The 21,184-nt window shown below is 42.9% G+C and overlaps 1 protein-coding gene across 2 annotated transcripts in view; it reads left to right on the top strand.

The window, feature by feature from the left end:
- Positions 1-493: 493 nt before the first annotated feature.
- The window catches only part of STXBP6 (syntaxin binding protein 6), a 234,020-nt gene continuing 213,329 nt past the window's right edge, over positions 494-21,184 (top strand). The window contains exon 1 of one of the 2 annotated variants that reach the window (XM_063091426.1): positions 494-604. The gene's annotated coding sequence lies outside the window, so the exon portion shown is untranslated. The remainder of the gene's footprint in view (positions 605-21,184) is intronic. The other variant, XM_063091425.1, reaches the window with a different exon arrangement.

The following is a 21,184-nucleotide window of genomic DNA, read 5'->3' as shown; positions in this document are numbered from 1 at the left end:
AATGTTTCCTGGTAGTCTTTTTGAAGACAGTTTTGCAGAGGGGCTCGCAAAAGCACCCCACCTTTCCAGCCCACAAACTTCCCGCAACCCGTGAAACTCGTATTGCCCTCCGCTTACAGACCAATTTCTCCCCAGTCCTCTGCTCAGGGCTCCTGCCCCTACACTGGCCCCTCCCTTCCTCCCTGCACCCGCCGCTCTCTGGAGCCTGGGGCGTGTCCCCGGCCCCCCGCCGCTGCTCTTTGCCCCGGGCTAGGGCGCTCGGGCTCTCCCCCGGGCGGCACTGGGCATGCTCAGAGGCGGCCGCGGGGGCAGGTTTGCTTCGCAGGCGCTCGCACTCCGCGGCTGGCGGACAGGCGGGCGCGAGGCTGCAGCTGGAGCTCCAGCGCCCGGAGTTGGAGTTGCCGGGAGTTTCCCCCCCCCAACCCTCCCTCTGCGCGCGCGGCGGCAGGAGGCGGCGCGGGAGCCGCGAGCGGCGGCAAGCCAGCCCCCCGGGCCCGCCGAGCCTTGTCCGGAGCCTCGCGTGGGGCAGCCCCCGGGGAGGAGCCCTGCCGGCTGGGACGCGTGCCGCGCACTGGCACGGCCAGGGCACGAACCAGCCTGCACGGTAGGGTCGGGGCGTGGGGAGCCGGGCGGGAGAGGTGGCGGCCAGGCCGGGGGAGGGGGATGCGGTTGCAGCCTCCTTGGGTGGTGGGGCTGCCGGCGCTCCGTCCGATGCGGGCGGCGGTGGCAGGGCCCGGCTGGGGGGCCGGAGAGTAGGCAGGAGCCCAAAAAGATTCATTCAAGTTGGCGGGCGGCGGGAGAGGGGTCTGCGCGCCCGGGTGCAGCCGCTTTGTGCGCGCGGAGAGGGACTCAGGTCCTTGGTTCTCTCCAAACCTGAGACCCGGTGTGCCGGCAAGATTGGGCAAGCCGCGGAGCGGAGCAGTAGCCTCCGAGAAAGTTGAGGATGGAGCCCTTCTTTCCGCACTCTTCCCGCGATAGGATGGACCCGAGGGTGCCTCCTCGAGGCCCCCCGTGTGGGGAACCCAATGGGTCACTGCGCCCCTGGTCTGAGCTCCTCTACCTGAAATCCGCGAATCACCCCGATCTTCGCGAACCCTGGCGTCTTCTAGGAAAATCATTTCTGTCAAAACTGAGGCGGGCTCTTCGGATGGGCACGGCTCCCTGCCCCCAGGGGCGCTTGGCACTGTGAAATGCCCCATCCCAGTCTCAGACGTGGTCAAGGGCGCCGGATTCCGTTTTCGCGCTTGCGGCGCGCTCCAGAATCTAGCCCCGCACACACACAGGGGCAATGTGGCTGGAGTAGGCGGCCCGATTTTTCCTCCAGCCTTTCCTCAGGTTTACAACACCGCACCCACCCCACCCAGTTCAGCTTCGCGAAAGACAGGACCTGGAGGCAAGGGCCAGCCAGTTTGAAGGTTTGGAATGGCATACCGTTCCTTAGGAGAGGGTGCCTGGGCTGTATCTGCTTTTGGTTCTGGCCCCAGGACTTAATACCGAACGCTCTGCCCTTTCTATTATTTTTCCTCAGGGACTGGGTGGGAAAGAACTGGGGCCGATGGGTCCACAGGAACGTCCACCTCATTCCACCGTCTCCTAAAATCGCATTTCGGGCGACCCCAGGACGGTGGAACTGGCATCGTGCAGATTGCAAGGGTGTGGAGAATGCCCACGTTTTCTCCTGGCTCCACTTTTTTTACTTCTTGTTCTGAGTTTTAGGGTTTTGCCTGCACACGAGTCAGGAGTCAGAGCTGCGTTGTCATAACCCTGGGGGTGGAGGAGCTTCAGCCGAGGCAGAGAGCCGCTGTTCGCCTCGGAGGCTGCTAGGGGGAATCGGTCCAGAAACGATTATGCAGGCTAGAAATATGCCTCTCTTTTTTTCTTTTTTGGCTGAACACCTTGGCTGTTGGGTTTGTGTGTTAAGCTCTTAAAGGGGCACCCGCCCACTGCTCAAATGCCAGGTTTTGGGGAGGAGGGGTCACCATTTCTGCTGCATGCTTTTCTGTTTGCTTTTTCATTGGGGGTAGTCTGCTTTGGGGCAGATTCCAGGTGTAGGAATCACATGGATACACTACACATGTTCTAGAGTCAGACCTGATGTCAGATTCACCTTTACAGCTAATGACAGTGCTAATGGACAAATTATCAGCTACACTGAACTTCAGTTTTCTCTTCTGTGCAATGGGGATAATTGTGGCCTTATCTCCCTCCATTGCAGGGTTATTGTGAAACTTGGATGACATAATGGAAATGAAAAGTGCAAAGAAAACTTTAAAGCACCATTCATATCTTAGGTATTGTGGCTGTGCTCTTTATTCAGTTTTTTTGACTAAACTAATCCTTAATTACAAGACATCTAAATTTTCCCTCTTCTACCTACTCCTCACCTAGATATTTAGTTGCTTGGGTCTTTGGGAGTAGCTATTTACTTTTTTCGCCCTCTTTCTTCAAACCTATCTGTCTTTTGATTTTTAAGGGTTGGGGTTCCAGTCCTTATATTTATCTGAAGGAGGCAGCATGGTGTAGATCAGGAGACCCTGGGGTTGCCTTTATCAACGTTTAAGGTCCTGGGCCTCAGAACTGGCGCATCAGCAAGGCCTTATTTTGAGGTCCAGCGTTGATGAAGTAAGCAGACTTTGGGAAGGAGCTCTTTGTGACCTCTAATAGTGACCTTGAACTGAGGACTTAGCCCCTCATCAGTGAAATCAGTCTGTAAGATTAAAAGCTAATGCCAATGAGAGCTAAGAACATGTGCGATTGTGTCACTCAGTAAAGGTTTAATCAGGCTCCTGAGCCACCCCAGGTGCCGCATCTTCCATGATCCTAGGGCAGTGGTTCTAAATCATAAGCACCAAATTCACCTGGAGGGTTTGTTAAACTGCATATTGTTAGGCTCAACCACCAGAGTATCCATTCTCTAGGTCTAGGGTGGAGGTCCAAAAATTTGCATTTCTAACTAGTTCCAGATGATGATAATGCTATAGACCATGCCTATAGAATCACTAACTTATGGAGTGAAAGAGAGAGAGAGGTGAGGTTTGTTTTGAAATGCTGTGACTTCACTATGTAATATATAGAGACAGGATTTCTTCATGGCATTTTGGGAAATTGCCTTAAGCGTTTTATATTCCAATACCTGGGCCACTTACTGTTGTCCAGTTTTAATAATTCTGATTGCCCTTCATATGAATGAATTTTACAAAAAGGTAGGATTTCCTCTTCTTTTCTTACTGTAAAATACTTAGTCTCAGGTTTCTCATCACTCTTGGGCAGACTGAGATAGGTGACCCTTATGCTGATAAATCCAACAACTACCCTGTTTTCTTTCTTTGGGGATTTCAGACATTTATGGAAAGGAGGTTGCATACAGTTCTGACAGCTTGACCTTATGTTTGGAGGACAGATTAAGTCACTTAGGTGCGAGTTTAAAAAGAATTTGCAGTAGTGTCTTTCCTGAATGGACAGCTTACCCAGGCCTTGGGGGAAGCCTAAAGTACACCTCATGACAGATGTCCCCATGGTGGACAGACCCGGCAAAGGCCTTCCATTACTTCTGGAGGATGGTGGGGGCAGTGGCTGAGACCCTCTCTCTTATTCTCCAAGGGGTAGGAAGGCCAGCTCTCAGGGGCAGCTGTGCAGTATCAGTGTGATGCTCTGTGTAATTTAGCGTATAATCAAGCCCTAATAGTGGATGCAAACTAGTCTTAAGATCTTCTTGTTTGCCAAAGCCATGGTCCTGTGCTGAGAGCTTGACATGACTGACCATGACCTAGATTATGGCCTTGAATTTTAACTGATTTGCATGAGAGAGCCATTGGGAGGCTGAGTCCAGAGAGTTCCTGAGATAACATCCTAAGGAAGAAATAACATTTATATAATGCAGCACCCAAATGGACTAGGTGTAAGAGGAGGTCAGTCAGCATGTTAACTAGTTCTTGTGTTGCTTTGCCAAATGGGATGCCATTTGGCTGCCAGTCTTTATCTCAGCTTTCCATTTGTGCTTTGTTTTAGTGTTAAAATGATTAGCACTAGAGAAACCTATCAGTCAATCAGAAACCTATTCAAAACCTCAAGTGTACCACTTAGTGTTTTAGTAGATAAAACTGCAAGGACCAAACCTGTCTTCCTGACATTAATCAGCACTTGGTGAAGGAACAGCCTTTGGGTTGTAATTCTTACGAGATCTGGTAGCTGATTTCAATAGTTTCTCCCACTTAACATAAGTAGGGAATATTTCTATTTTAAATTCCTTCCCATAACTTGATGTTTATATTTTGGGTGTTACCCCTACTTTTTGCTGCTGGGACTTTTTTCCATTGTGAGGGAAGCCTCTTTCCTTATCATTGTTTTTCACTTTTCTGAGCATGTGATCACCTGATATCTTTACTCCCTTTCTTAAGTCTGTTGTGAGACAGTCATTGTGATACTTTTTCTCTTTGATCATCAGGGCTGTTACTACTGGGTCACAGAGAGTCAAGGCCCATTCCTGGAACAGTACTCTCAACCTTCCTAGAGGGTGCTTTTAAACTAAAAACCTGGTTATATTGCACTATCTCAATTCTAAGATACCTTTTTTTCCCCCCAATTTCAGAAATCCAGATGGGTCTTAAAATTTATTAACACATTTAATGTATAATTTCTATTTTTCTTTTTCTGTAACCTGGCATGTTAACAGAATGTCTACCAATTGGTGGTATCCTAAAACAAAGTGAATTTAGTTCCTTACCCCAGTAGAAAATATGGTTTCTACTCAGTGCTGTCCAACTGACTGAATTGAGCAACAATTGAACTAGCTCAGCAGTTCCCAGACTATGCTGGTAGAATGCTGTTCGGGTGGATGTTGGTAGGTATGCTCTCGTAAAGGACATATCAATTTGGGAAGCTCTGCCTAGTTTCCCCTCTTAGATTCTCAGCATATGCATCATCATATCAGACATGGGAGAAGTACTACAGTTAACAATGTCAACAACAAAAACTTGGTTATATTTATTCAAGTCAATGTTTCTGAGAACACAGAACATTTTTGAGATTGTATGTGTATCTTTTAGGACTCCATTACTGAATCAGCACATTCTACCAATTCTAATAGGTTGTTTAACACTGCCCGTGGGTGGGGGGTTTTACCTAGTATATTCTTAAAATATAGAGGCATTTATTAAATATGGATGTTAATTAATAAACTCCATAATGATTACTGTTTTTTATTTCAGAGTAGAGAGAGACATTCTAAGCTGCGGTGCCTAAGAAAGTCTCCGTGAAGGGGCTGGACTGTGAGAATGTAAATGACGGGTAGCACTTTTCTAGAGAGGAGGGGTGTTTTAGGTTGGTGCTATAATGGGGCAAGAGTGTGAAGACTTGTATTTGTGCCTGCATATACGTAAATAATTTTCAGAGTACACAAGAAAAAGGATTGTGCCTAAAACAGAAAGAGACTTAATGAATCTGTGGTGGTGGTCAAAGAATTTATTATTAAGTTTGTTCTTGATTCTTTAAATTCACTGTAGTGAATTTAAAGAAGGGGAGAATGGGAGTGTTTCTGGGCCTTTTGATGATAGTGGTTCCAGGTACAGAGAAATTCATTTAAAGGTAGGCTCAGTTGAAGAATATTGGATGACTGGAGGAAGAACTTTCCAGGAATAGGGCTCTTGACTGGAGTTTCAAAAAACAGCAAGAACTCTTGCAACTCAACAACAAAAAGACAAATAACCCAATTGAAAAATAGGCAAAGAGGGCTGGCTGGTTAGTTCAGTTGGTTACAGCTCAGTGCTATAATACCAAGGTCAAGATTTGGCTCCTCATACCAGCCAGCCCCCCCCCCCCCCCCCAAAAAAAAAGAAGGCAAAAGATTTTGTACTGCTAGGGCTATTGTCGGAATCCTGCCAACATAGCCAATTGTCAGATTAAGGCTCGGGCCCACAGACCCTTCAAACTCATTGTACAGACTCGGTCACAGACCCTTCACATGCCGGGCTGGGTCACCAGACCCCTCACACGCAGGTCCACTAGCTAGGTAATTGGGAAAGATCCCAGGATCCATGGGCAGACAATACAAGCTCAGTCCCCAGCTTCCTCAGCAGCAGCAGCAGTTTACAGCAGCCTTCAGCAGATCCAGTAACAGCAGTGGCGGTGGCCTCCTCGAGCATCCTGGGGTCCCTGGCAGCAACAGCAACACTTTCCCCATGGCATACCCTGGGGGGTGGGGTGCGGTGGGTCAGAGCCACTCGTCCTTTATACTTAAGTCCAATAACCCAGGAACACCTGGGTAGAGTCAGACAAACGAAGAACACCTGGGCACACATGTGCAATTACATTAGACAATAACCAAGGAACACCTGGGTGCACGTGCATATTTACATCAAATGCTCAGCAAGGTTTTCAGCATCTGAGGGGCCCTGACCATTTTCCTATATTTTCCCTACAGATTTGAATAGACATTTCTTCAAAAAAGATAAATGCCAAGCACATGAAAAGATGGCCAACACCATTAGTTATTAGGGAAATGCAAATCAAAGCCACAATGGGATAACCACTTTACACCTACCAGGATGGTAACAAGCGCAGGAAATAGAGAAATTGGAACCCTCATACAGTACATTGCTGGTAAGAATATAAATTGGCACAGCCACTTTGGAAAACAGTTTGGCAGTTCCTCAAAATGTTAAAATTGGCCACCTGATGACCACTTCCACTCCTAGTTAGATACTCAAGGGAATTGAAAAAACATGTTCATGCAAACACTTGTTCATAAATATTTGTAGCAGCATTATTTTTAACAATCCAAATGTCCCTCAGCTGATGAATGGATGAACAAATGTGGTATAGCCATACCATGGAAAGCCATTCAGCTATGAAAAGGAATGAGGTTTTAATTCATGCTGTGAAATCGGTATACCTTGAAAACATTTGAAAGAAGCCACGTATAAAAGGCCACAAATTGTATGATTCCTTTATGAAGTGGAATAGGAAAATCCAGTGACAGAAGTAGATTTGGGGCTGCCAGTGGCTGGAGAAAGGGAGAAGGAGAAATGGAGAGTGACTGGTAATGGGTTTCTTTCTGGGGTGATGAAAATGTTCTAGAATTAGATGGTGATGGTTGCACAACTTTATCAATACACTAAAATACTGAATTACACACTTTAAAAGTGTGAATTTTATGGTGTATGAATTATATCTCAATAAAAAAAATAGAAGGGTACTGTGGCTGGGGCCAAAGGAGAGTGAAAGAAAAAAAAAATGGTGAGAAAAGTCCAGGGATAGGGTGTCAGTTTCAAGTCAAATTTTTCTGCTCCTGGGAAAAACTGGCTGGATTATTCCTTTTTTCTAGTTTGTCTTTGGGTCTTCTAGGATGCTCCTGTTACTCTCTCACCCCAAAGTCCTTTTCTCTGAATTAAAAAGGGTTTTGTTCCAGATTGCTCTTGAGTCAGTGAGGTAGTTTTCATGGAAAATGTCTTGTGATGTTCAGATTTAAGTGTGTTTCTGGATTTCCCTCTGGATTCTAATTCCATATTTAGGTTTCCTTGTTGTGATCCATAGGAGGGTATGCTGACTGGGCAGCTCATTTAGCTTCTCCTTTAAGATGTGACTGTGGTAGACATTTTAGTGTCATCTTGTCATTTTTTTTGTGGAACTCTGTCAGGACTGCCTCCCGCCCACCTCCTTTTTAAAATCTCTAACTGTATTCAAACAGGGTTCATGCGGTCCTTGACATTAAGTGAGCATGACTCTGGATCCAAGAGTCCTGAGACTAAATGAGGTTTGACACCACCGGAGCTGAGGCAGTTAGCCCCAGTGGAGACACTTTCTTCTCTCTTTAGCACTGTGGGGTAGCAGTGCTTCTCAAACTCGTGTACAGGAAGTACGTGGGGACCTTGTTAGAATGCTCATTCCCCTTCAAAAGGCCTGGGCTGGGTCCTGAGATTCTGCAGTTCTAATAAGCTCCCACCAATGTGGATGCTGCCATTCCATGAATCACACTTTGGATAGAAGCTGATACAGTGTAGAGAAGATGGCTTTGGAATGGGACAGAGCTGAGTATGGAACATGGCTCCACCATTAATGTGCAGTGGGACCGTGGGCAAGCTAATTAACATCTGGGCCAGTTTTCTTATCTGTAAGATCAAAGTAAGGCTGAGCTCATAGAAATGTGCCCAGTGCAGTGTGCCTGGGATGTTAAATGTTATTTGTTTTCTTACCACAAGGGCCAAGAAGTCCATGGAGAGGAGTAAGGAAAAAAACTATGGGAGAATGCCAAAGGGAAGAAGATTTTGATTTGTGTGGGTGGGGTTGGGGTGGGGAGAGGGTATAGTAGAAGAGGGTATGAATCCCGGTTCTTAAGGCAAATTAATTTGTGTATTGGTTTTCAAATTATCATAGTTTTGGTGTTGTCTCCATGCTAGTCTCAGCTGAGTCTGGATCATGTTTAGTCAAGGTGTTCAGTCTTTACTTTGATGGAGTTGGTTTCCTTTTGACCAGATGGTCATCCCTGAGCTTCTCAGTTGGTGCTGCAGGTCCTTGGTGTGGTGGGATCTTCCCAGCCTTGCCCAGCAGCCTTCCTTCCTCACTTACTGACCTCTGTCTCTTATGAAGGCGAGAAGAAATAAAGGCAGCTAAAATGCAAACCAATGAGCTTTATTAGCAGCATGAGTGCAAGTTTCTGGGGATGAGGTTGAAAATATTTGCTTCACTGTTGACTTCAGAAAATTTGGGCATTTCATTAGGTTACCATTCATGAGTCTATTAACTCTATGAAGGTTAAATTGAATTAGGTTAATGGGGAGCAATTGAAGAGGAAGGAAGAATTGGGAACTAAAACCTGGCACTGGCTATGATTCTCCTACCTGGAACCTTCCTCTCAGCTTCCTCTGTTACTATTTGGGACTAGTAATAATCCCTGTGGCCTGCCTGCCTCATGGGGTTGGTATGAGGCTTAAATGAATGGCCTATTGAATGAGGGTGTTATGGGCTCTGAGGTGATGCATCTCTGTAAAGTATACACTATCACTCTGCAGTGCGGGCTTAGGTAATTATGTCCTCATAGGGTTACCCAAGGTGAGTTGGTGGTTTGTTAACTTTTGTTTCTGTCTCATTTTTCATCATTTGAAGTGGGAGAAAATAAGAGATTGTGTTTACATTTCAATTAAGATGACAGATCCTTTTCACTTTCTTCTGGGAAACAATACATACAAATAGTTTAAACTCACAAAGCCACAATTGCAATAAATCAGACTAGTTTCCAGTCTTCACAGCCTGAAATTCATTGCTTTCCTGAAGGTGGTAATTCTACGCTGTGAGACTCTGTTCCACCTTCCTGGTTGACTCTTTTCGTGGATTGACAGGCTTGGGTCTTTAATGCCTGATGACTTTGAAGAAATCAAGATTGTTCACTTTGTTTCATGCCAAGGCTGACATTTAAACTGTTGTACCAAAATCATATAATAAAAGGTAATATATTTGGATTGAACCCTAATGCACTAGGCCTTACTGAGACTGTCCTTCAAGAAGGTGGAGGTGTTGGAAGTGGGAATTATCTGATTTCTGAGGCAGGTAAATATGTGTGCTATAATCTAGTCCTCTTTCATAGCTACTGTCTGGTAGCTAAGGTTGGTGACATAGGGTATATATCAGCAAGTGGTTCTTTGTTTTTAGACTGCCTAGAGATATGATGCCTCATACAGTCTAAGGTGAAAGCCAGATGTACTTAGTGGTTGAGAAATTAATTTTATTCTAGAAGAATTTAATCTACCCTATCATTAAATAGCAATAAGGAAGCCGTCCTGCTGCTGAGAAGGAGCTTGGGTTACAGAGCTAGGTGTTCCTGAAGTAAGCCTTTTGAAAATTAAATCCTTATACAACTATATCAATAATTTTATAAAGAAAGAAAAAAACTTCTGCCTTGCAAATAGTAGTTGGTACATATATAAAGAGTATAAAGCTAATAAAGTGAATATTTCTCCCAATTTCACCTACTGGGATTTGAGACTTTCAGGTCCTTTTCTGACATTGCCAACCATATACCCACTCGTCTGTCTAATAGCTGATTTTTAAAAAAGGAACAGGAAATTCTGAACTCAGACGGCTTCTTCAGGAATAGCCTTTATGCTCATACCCCACTAGAGGTGCATTTCTTCAAATTAAGGGATCTTCGTTTATGTATCCCTGAGGACACAAGCTGTGCATGTCTCACATATCAGAGAATCAATAAAAATATGTAAAGCTGGACAGCTGCATTTCTCCTGGGGTTCCCCTTCACTGTCTAGTCTATTAATTTTTCTGTCACTATATTATTTTCATTATTTAACATTTACTTCGAGATTGTTGTATGCTAACATAGCACACAGTTCTAAGCACTTTACAAATATTCATTCCTCTAATCCTCACAACAAACTCTTAGAGGTAGGTACTGTTACTTATTTCTATTTTACAATTGAAAAAACCAACACAGAGAAAGGTTAAGTGATTTATCTGAAGTCCCACAGTTCTATGGAGCAGCCCCCGTAGACTCCCCTTTTCTCTCTGCTTCACCGCTTAAATATTATGCCCCCTGTTCCTGATAGTTTCAGGAAATGAGTCCAGACATGCCTTTCCATTTTCCCCTCTGTCTACCTCTCTTGTCCCATACCTCCTTTCTGCCCCCTCCCAAGATCCAGAAAAATAGGACTTGTGTTTGGAAAATAAAGTAACCAGTATAGGACTATAGTAATTCATATGGGCCCAGGCTTAGGGTGAGGCCATACACAGTCTGCTGTTTAGGATGAATTCCATTACCTGGGCAAGGCTGTGACCTCTAGCCCTAAGCCTCTGAATTTGTCAGGTAACAGGCCATATGATCTATGTCATTGCCTCTCAAACATGTATGTACATGTGAATCATCTGGGTATCCTGTTAAGATGCAGATTCTGATTCACTGGGTCTGGGTGGGGCCTGGGATTCTGCATTTCTAACAGGCTTTCAGGAAATGAGAAGGACCAGTGCTGTAAAGGAGCCCTGAGTCTGTGTGGGGCCAAGCCTGGTATTTCAAGCACCATCTTACCTGAATAATGCCTAATTCCTAACCTGGGACCCAGAGAGAGACATAAGACATCCAGAGAGATATATACCAAGTAACTGGAAGTTGCATGAAGACAGAAAGAAGCTGAAGGCAAAGTGGTACAGATTGAATGTGTCCCCCAAAGGTCCGTGTATCAGAAACTTCATCCCACTGTGACAGTGTTAAGAGGGTGGGAAATCCTATTATGGTAAATGAAAGGTGGGGCCTTGAAGAGGTGATTAGATTGTGAGGACCATGCCCTAGTGAACGGATTAATCCATTGATGGTTTAATGGTGGTCATGGGTGTGGTTATGCTGTCTTTATAAGGAGAGCAAGTGAGGAGTTATTCTCTCTGCTCAAACCATCTCTCATGTGACACTCCACATTGCTGTGAAGAGTCACTACCCACCAACAAGACCCTCACCGGTCTCGTGTTCTCTAGAGTTTGGACTTTTCACCCTCTGAAACTGTAAGCAATAAATGTTGTTTCTTTACAAATTACCCAATTTCAGGTATTTTGTTACAAGGTACAGAAACAGACTAATACACTGAGAGAGAGAAACTGAGAGTAAAGGAAATTTGATACCTACAAATGAAGGGTGTGCCTCATTTCCACATGTGAGCTGAAAAGGTTTCTGCTTATGATGGGAAAGCTTATTACACAGCGTCTCTGGTGATACAGTTGTAAGAAAAGTATGGTAACTTTCTGTTTGAGTTGAAATGAATTACCTAAAGAACCTACATTACTGACCCTTAAGAACCAACATTGGGATACAAATTTATGGTTTACAAAGTACTCTCATAGAATCTCATTGATTTGTGTAATTACCCAGGTTCTTAAAATTTTTTTTTGTTTTAGATGTGTGGTCTATAGGGTCAAACTCCCTCAGAATCACAGGCTCACAAGTGGTGGGTTTGGGAGCTGGCCTGAGGAGGGAGCATGACTTGGTGTTCCCTACTCTTTATCCTAGGCCTCGCTGCTTAAGTACATTTATGCCAGTGAATGATTTAAATGGTGTGCCCTGTTTGACTTTGCACAGGAAGAGACATCTAAATTCGTTTGCTTTTTCAAAAAAATAATTTTATTGAAGTATAGCATATATACAGAAACAAGTACAAATTATGTGGGAACAGCTCAGTGAATTTCCATCCATATACTTATTTAATAAGTACTCCTATTTAATCTTAATACAGGTCAAGCAAGAAAGCAACACTAGCATCCTGAACCTTCCCTTGTGCCCCTTTCTGGCTACTTCCTCCTCTGTGGTAGCCACTGTACTGACTGACTTCTTACCCTATAGATCATTTTGCCTAATTTTGAGCTTTATATAAATGCACTCATACTTCTGTATTTTTTAGGTTTGACATCATCTTTTTGTTTTTGTTTTCTAATTTTGTATTTATTTTAATTGACAAATAAAAATGGTATATATTTATCATGCACAACACAATGTTTTGATATATGTACACATTGTGGAATGACTAACTCAAGCTGATTAACACATTCATTATCTCCCGTACTTATTTATTTGTGGTGAGAACACTTAAAATCTATTCTCTAAGCAATTTTCAATACACTGTTGTTAACTATAATCACCATGTTGTACAATAGATCTCCTAAAGTTATTTCTCCTAACTGAAATTTTGTATCTTTTGGCCAACATCTCTCCACATCTCCAGCCCCTGGTTTACCACCATTCTGCTCTCTGCTTCTGTTTGTGTGTCTGACTTCTTTTCCTTGATTTTGCTTGTGAGATTCATTCATCTTATGTATACAGCAGTAGTTTATTCATCTTCATTGTTGGATAGTATTTCTTTGTATGAACATACCACAATTGCTTATGGTAGATGTTTGAATTGTTTTCAGTTTTGGGGTATTATGAATAATGCTACTGTCAACATTAATGCATGTCTTTTGATGAACATAGGTTTACATTTCTAATTGTGTGTGTGTGTACAATTGCTGAGTCCTAAGATATGAATATGTTGAGCTTTAGTAGGTACAGACAAACAATTTTCCACTGTGACTATTTATACTCCCATCAGGTGTGAATAAGAGTTCCATTGTTCCACATTTTTGCCAACACTTAGTTTTGATAAATCGTTTTAATTTCAGCGGTCCTAATGCTTGTATAGGGGCCTATCATTATGGTTTTAATTAACATTTCACTTATCACCATTTGGATTTTAGCATCTTTGCATGTGTGTATTAGCGATTTCAATATTTTTTGTGAACTGCCTGTTCATGTCTCTGCTTATTTTTCAGTTGTGCTGTGTTTTGTTTTGTTTTGGTATTACTTTTTAGAACAAAATGAAACTTCCATGGAACATTTGTAAAAAGTGTTGAAATCTGTGGTCGTGAGTGTTACCTGTCATTGATATCTGATTATATCCTCAGATGTTTCAGGGGAAGGGGGCGGAGGACAGGGAGAGGCATATAACCTTTAGCAAGGACACCTGCTGATGCAGTGGAGCCAGGGTATGTGGCCCAGGGCGACTGAAAAGTTATGAGACCACTTGAAAGCTTAAAATCATTTAACCCACAGATTAGTTGGCCTTTTATGAGAGTCAATCTGGATGGTAGTAAACAAAGCATTATTGGAATTGCTTTGAGTATATATTCTTTTGAACGTTTTTAGTTGGTTTCAAAATGATCTTTGAGCAATTATGTGATTTGGGGAAATAGCAAAGGACCTCTCAGAGCCCAGTCCAGTGAATAAGGAAGATGTTTAATGGGTGATTTAAATAAAAAATAATAATAATAAGATTTGCCTGTAGAGGGATAAAACTTCCTTTCTTGGGTGAAGACTGAAGACAGCAGGGAGGAAGAAGGCACCGATTTCATGCTCTCTCTGCCTTTTTTTTCCCCCTTACAAAAATGTTATTGTAGTAAAATAAACAGAACATAATATTTACCCTTTTAACTATTTGAGTATATAGTTTAATGGCACTAAGTACACTCACGTTTTTGTGCAACCATCACCACCACCATCTATCTCCAGAACTTTTTCATCTTCCCAAGCTGAAACTGTGCACACATTAAACAATAATCATGCTCTTTTTTAATCTCTACAGTAGCCTATGAGATATTTACTATTTTGAGTATTCTCATGTTATAGATTAAAAGTCAGAGGTTTAGAGAGAGAAAGAGAACATAATTTAGGAGTCAAATGTAGCTGTCTTACCTTCTTTTTTTCCCCACCCTGCCTCCCCTCTGACAAATGTTAAAAAGAATTACAAAATTCTATTGCAGCCAGAAAAACGTGCTGTTGGTGAAAGTCTGGTTTCCACCATGTCTTGTTACAGGGCCCCAGGAACTCGCTGGATGGAGCGCTGTGGGGACAGGGGTTCCTCACTGGCTTGTGTTGGGCTTCAGGATTGCTCTTTCTTCTCAAACACAATTCCTGGGGCCCTGCTGCTTGTGGGAGCTCTTCAGGGCTGTTCTGTGTCCTGCCAGTACTCGTAGTCTAACCTGTAGGCCTTGCTATATCCATTCCTTTTGCTTCCTAATGGACAAATAGCCACCCAGGAAATACTTGTAGACATGTTGATGAATAATGTCACTGTTGGAAATTATATTCTGTGTAGAAAGTATCTTTTTTGGCATGGATACTTGTATAAAATCTGACCAGTATAGGCAGAGCATTGCCGAGTTCCTTAATGTTCATTCATTTCTGATCGTAAAAGAAAATCACCCATTAGTTTTCCCTGAGACACAGTGGGTTAATGTCTTTGGTGTGCAGTAAAGACTTTCAGAAATCATTCCTGAAAAGAATGCCCTGGGCAGATTGCTTTCAGATAGACCTGGGGGCATTCAGCTGCCCCTGAGATGGGCAGGGCCCAGGAGAGACACAAAAATACACTTGACCATCTCAGGGGATTTCAGAGCTCTTCAGTGTGAAGAGCTGGGTGTTATTGAGGAGCAGTTGTCCCTGGTGGTTGTGAATTCCTGATATGGCCACCGTTTTCTTTTCAGATTATGTTACCCTGTCCACGTGTGCAGGTTGTACACGTCAGACTTGGACTTGGCTGGTGGACATTTGGACTTGTTATTCACCTCCTTCCAATGAAAGAAACTTATAAAAAGTGCTTTGTATTTTGAATTTTATGGTGTACCGAGTAAACACAGATATCCATTGTGATAGGAGGAGGAAAAGATTGCCCACATCCTTATTTTTTGAGTGGGTATAACTAATGACTGATTCCTGGATGTGTGACTGGGACGTAGGGCAGGTCCCACTGTTGTCTCTGGCAGAGGTACAGTAAACACTGCCTTCCTACGGCTGGCTATGTTACTTTACAGCTACAACTGTCTAAAGTTCTAAGAAGTTTTTTATAAGCTTCTTGGTTTCAGAACTCACTTCAGTGAATACCTGAGGCTTCTTCAATGTGATATTAATTACACTAATAGTTTATAGTTGGACACATGTAGTATGCTGGGCACCGTGCTAAGGACATTTTGTGGATTCTTTCAAGTCTCTTAATTAGGTGCTGTTATTAGCTCCATTTTACAGAATCAGAAACCAAGGCTCAGAGAATTTTCCCTTGTCCTAGGGTCACACAGCCCATCAGTGTGACTCCCCAGTTCAGACTGTTGACCACCACACTGTGCTCTGCAGTGAGCACTTGGAGAGCATGGTCAGAACCTCGGGCTATTCCTGAGAAATTGGATAACAAAAGAAGGAAGATTGGTTACTTATTAATAGGAAGTATATCAATGTGAGTGACACCTGCATTTTAAAAATGCTCAGCTTAGGTGAGGGATGGGGATATTAATTGTAGCAGATTTTGCAAAGAAATGGGTTTTTGGAGGAGAGAGTCCATTGACATTTAAAGGAAGGGGAAAGATACTTGGTTTTGTATAAAGGTCATGACCTACATCCTGGAAAGACTTCCATAGAGAGATACAGTACTTGTCTGGGGTTTTAGGGAACAATTTTACCTGGAGCAATGGTTTCAGTGGGTTTGTGGGTATTACCAGTATCTCCTCCCCTTGGGTTTATCTAAAGCAAACATACAGGGCCAGGCTACTATGCAGAACTCCACTTCTTTCCTTGTCTATTTCATTCCCCAGTTTGAGAAAGGAGAGGACAGATAAAGATATTGTAGTTCCCCTTTCCTTCATCACATGGGCACTGTGTTACAGTACTATGTTGGGGTGGAGAGATCCCGAGAAATTCCCAGGGAAACACCCCTTGTAAAAGGTGAGAGACATATTTTAAAATCCTGCAGGCCATTTATCTACATCTTTCTCAGGGTCATCTTTTTCATTTTGTTTTGTATTGAACTCATCTTTGTCTTTTCATGTGTATACCTAATTTCCATGGTGAGCCAAACCAGACAAGGTTTGTGCTTTTATAGAATTTTAAAAGAAGCTGTATATAAAAATAATTACACAAAATGCTGTAGAACAACTGTTGTAAATGCTCCATGTGGCTACATGTTTGAAGGGATTGGCCTAGTCAGGGAAATCGTAGTGGTTTTCCTGAGGAAGTGATGATGAGCTGAGATCTGATGGATGAGTAGGAGTTAGAGGGAGGAGATGGCATTACAGAGGTGACGGAATGTGCAAAGGCTCTGTAGTGGAAGGGACCTTGGTATGAGTGAGGAACCGAAGGCCCCTGTGGCTGGGAGTCAAGGACAGTCGATATAAGATAGTCTTTTACTAAGAGTCATGAGGGCTCTTAACAGGGATTTGAAGTGATCAGATTGACAAGATTCACTTTGGTTGCAGTAAAGATGGATGGATTGTAGGGTCCACGAGGAGATATGGATGGACCAGTTTAGAAGGTTTTGCAGTAGTTTAGGAAGAAATTATGAAAGCTTGAGCAGGGTGGTAAAGATGGAGATAACTGGGTAGAGCTATAGAGAAATAGAAGGAAGTGATATAACTGGATGTGGTGAGGAGTTGAAAGTATGGGGTGAGAAAGAAGCACCAGAGACGGCCTCTAGTTGGCATGATTGGATGGTGGTGGTGCCACTCCGCAGACATTGTCATGTCTCCCCAAGTAGACTATAGGCTGTTCAACAGCAGCATTTTTTTCTAATTGGATTTTGAATCCTCAGTGTCACCTATAGTAGGTACTCAGCTTTTGTTTAATGTATTTGTGTAGGAGGACTTTCTTTAGAAAGGTGGCATGTGTGCTGGTGGGAAGCAGCAGTAAGTGTGCAAATTAGTGTGGTTGGACAAGAGAAAAGTCCCATGGTTGGAGCAGAACTCCAAAGGCATTTAGCCATGTAACAGTGTGCCTTCAATTTTCAGGCAACATTTCCAAGTCATTTTGAACCTCTCTGCACTTAGAAATCCGTGTTTTTTCATTTTTGCTAAACTCAATCCCTCTGGTCCTCTGTTTGTCCATCTGTAAAACGAGCTTAGTAACATCAACCTCTGGGGAGTGTTACTATGTGAAATGTAAAGGGTTTTAACGTTAATTGAAGGATTCTGTTAATTTGCGTTTCCTTTCCCACTGTAGTCTTCCCCACCACTAGTGGGAGCTGTTGCTAGAAGGGCACAGTCCTCACAATGACAGTTGACTCTTGGTGGATGAGGTATCTTTTGGGAAGTGCTCATGCATAGGTAAATATCTGTGTTTATTTTTTTGCCCAGTCCTTAAAATGATGAGTCAGTGGGTGAGTTTTTGGTTGATGTGACTCTAAAGATTTAGATTTATGAGTGAAAGATAGGTTACATCTAGTTTCTTTTTTATTGAGATTGTTTTAGATTTCAGGTCCTGAGGTGCTCACCTCTATTTTACAGATGAAAAAACTGAGGCCATATAGTTAGTTCTACCATGAATCAGAAGACTCAGGACTCTTAATTCCATTCTCTTGATTCCTGAGCTCATTGTGATTTTCTAGAACTTAAAAAAAAATTTTTTTTTGAAAGATGACCAGTAAGGGCATTTTAACCCTTGACTTGGTGTTGTCAGCACCACACTCTCCTAAGTGAGCTAACCAGCCATCCCTATATAGGGATCCAAACCGTGGCCTTGGTGTTATCAGCATCACACTCTCCCAAGTGAGCCACGGGCCAGCCCTAAAACATTTTTAAGACTCTTCATTTTAAAAATCTAACTTTCAGTTTAAGGTTATTCTGACTTAGAAGTTGTTTCCTTGCTTTATGGTAACCAAAACTTTAATGGTTCAGTATGAGAGCAGAAACTACCAATGGCTTTGTCTTGTTCTAAAATTAGTATAGATATTTATAGCTCTATAATATTTACTGAATTTGGCAATGTTATTTGTATGCAAGAATAAATCATTTTGAAGTATACCAATATTTTATGTCTGGTCTGGCCATATTTCCACTAGGAGGATATTGAATTTGTGTTGGAACATACTATCCTTTCTCTATCATCTTGGTCTTTATAAGGGGTTGTCTTAGTCCCTGAGAATCCCTGAAAGTGGGTAATTTATAAGGAAAAGAAATGTATTTCTTACAGTTTTGGAGGCTGGGAAGTCCAAAATTAAGGGCGCATCTGGTGAGGGCCTTGTTCTTGGTGAGGGCTCTTGCAGAGTCCTGAGGCGGTGCAGGGAATCACATTGTGAGAGAGCAAGAGCTAACATGCTTTCTTCCTCTTCTTATAAAGCCACCAGTCTACTCCGGTGATAATCCGTTAATCCATTAACAGATTAATCCATTCACACGGGCATAGACTTTATGATCCAATCACCTCATAAAGGTGATTTTAAATACCATAGTCGGGTTTGCTACCCTCTTAATACTGTTACAGTCGGGATTAAAGTTCCAACATGAGCTTTGGAGGGAACATTCAAACCATAGCATGGGTGAATTCTTGAACTCATGATTTTTCACTCTGAGTTTGTTTAGGCAATCAGGATGTGTCTAATTAATTATCATACAGGGTGTCAAGCAATTCTTGTAACAGTTAATTTAAATCTACCTTAATTAAAAATAAAGAACCTGTTTATAGCAACAGGATTTTATTCTTTTAAAGAGGAGGTGGGAGTCCATGAGTCAGATGAAGAGAGGCCATAGCAATTTCAGAAGGCATGAGGATTACAGCTTTAAATGCCCAGGAGGAGCAGATAAGAACTCAACAGCTCTGTCAGACTTGATTGTGTCCTGGTGTTCAAGTGGATATTGAAACTATACATAACTGGCAATTTGTGATCTAGCTATTTCCCTTAAAAAGCTGTCTATTTAAAATCAGTTCTCCTGTTTCCTTGCCCAGCTCAGTGAGCATTTTGTTTTCTGGGCTGTCCCTCAGGATAAAGAACGCTTGAGAGAATAGTGTCTTATCCTCAATTCAGGGTCTTAGAGTCATGACTAATCGGCAGATATTGGCCTCAAAAAAGGACAAGAGACTAGTCACTAGAGCCCCACAGGGCTTGTGGTAAAAACAAGAGTGCTGAGAAGAGAGTTGGAAGTGGTGCCTGGAAGGAAGTGGCCAGGCTCTCCTGCTGAGTTGATGAGCACTTTGGCTTCTTCTGCCCCTTCGGCTGCCCCAGGCCCTTCTTTCCCCCCTCCTTTAGGGCAGAGTGCTGTGGTCAGATGAGCACGAAAGACTGGACTTCGGGGACTCTGGGGCTGGTCACCTATGCCTCTCCAGCCTGTTGGTCTGCTCCATCCCTCTTTCTCAACTTCATCACCCCATGGCTGTGTGAAGGACATGAAGTACCTTGGTAGCATTGTCATCCTTGTCCATCTTCTATCTTTGCCATCATTCTTCAGACCCAGTCAAGGTCACCGCCTCCTTGAAACATTTTGTGACCATTGAACTTCCACCCGAGGTAGAGTTGATCTGTGCTACTCTGTGCCGTACCATGCTCAGGTATGACTATTTGCTTACACGTCTAGATAAAACTTAAGGGATGAGACTGTGATGTGTACATTTGTATCCTCAGAACAGTGCCTGGCTTACCTAGGTGCCCAAAAGGGGATAGGTGGATGGGCAGATGGGTGAATGGGACACACTTAAGGAGAATTTCTCAGAAGCAAGAGAGGGAGAGAACACATTTTTTAGCTGAGATATGTGGGAAAGGCTTTAGGTGTGGATGAGAGAGTTGTTTCTGCCTTATGCTTGCTTAATAAGATGGATAGTAAGGGATAGAGGTGTGTATTATGCAGAATGAGCCAGAGCCATGCCATTTTTTCCAGAGCGGAAGCCCAGCAATTGGCAAGAGATGATATTACAGTCATTTGGCTTTCCTTCTTAAAAGCTCTGGGATCTTTATTGAAAGATCCAGTTTCTTTTGTGTAAAACAGGATGATGACCTTATGAAGTAGGTTTTATTATTAATGTGAGGATTAATTGAGATTTTCAAAGTGCTCAGCTCCTTGCCTCACATGCAGTGAGGGCTCAGCAGGGTAAATGGTAGCAATTGCTGTTATTATTGGCCTCTAGTGTGTGATAGAATCAAGTGGTGCCTGTCATAATTGTTCTGAGGCAGAATTCTCCTGCACCCTAAATAAGAATTTTTGGATTCATAGGAAACCAAAATATGGGTGTCCAGGTGTTAGGATTCATTGGAAATGGGATTGTGCCTTTCTTTCTTCTTCCTACTTAGGTAGTACTTCTTTTCAGAAGGGAAAGCACCTACCAGTTTCTTACGGAAAGCTTTATTCCTGCCAGGACTTGGTTCTGAAAGAAATTTTTCACTTGAGGCATTGTATGGGGCTCTTGTCGTTTAAGAGAATATATTTCTATATCTATGTATTGCTGGTTCTGTTTTGATATGGTAGCAAGTCTGGTTGGTCTGAGTCAGCTTGATTTTCGGCTTATGAATGCCACTGTTTGTGTGTGTCCATTTCTGTCCTCATAATTGGAGAGCCCATAAATCAGTGATAGGAGTTAGTTCCTAATAATATGTATGTATGTATGCGGTCATTCATTCATTCATTTCCTGCTCTGTGCATCACCTGGTCCTTCAGTATTAGATCCAGCAATTCTTTGAAAAAAAAATTTCTTTTTAAATGTTGTAGGAAGCTGCTACAACTGCCAGTGACAACCATTTGTATGAGTTTCTGAACCCCTTCTTCTCACTGTACGATCTGTCTGCTGCTGTTTGGGTGTGTGGCCACTTTTATTTGTTATCTAAATATGGGTGAGTCCTCCTTAGTGAATTTCTGAGCAAATGAGAAAAAGGATGTGAAAGAGCTATGTATACAAATAAGGTGGTATGGATCCACCATCCTT

Source organism: Cynocephalus volans, chromosome 3 (genome assembly GCF_027409185.1).
Source record: "Cynocephalus volans isolate mCynVol1 chromosome 3, mCynVol1.pri, whole genome shotgun sequence".
NCBI lineage: Eukaryota > Metazoa > Chordata > Mammalia > Dermoptera > Cynocephalidae > Cynocephalus > Cynocephalus volans.
Note: the sequence above shows the minus strand (reverse complement) of the source record. Positions and strands in the feature narration are given on the sequence as shown.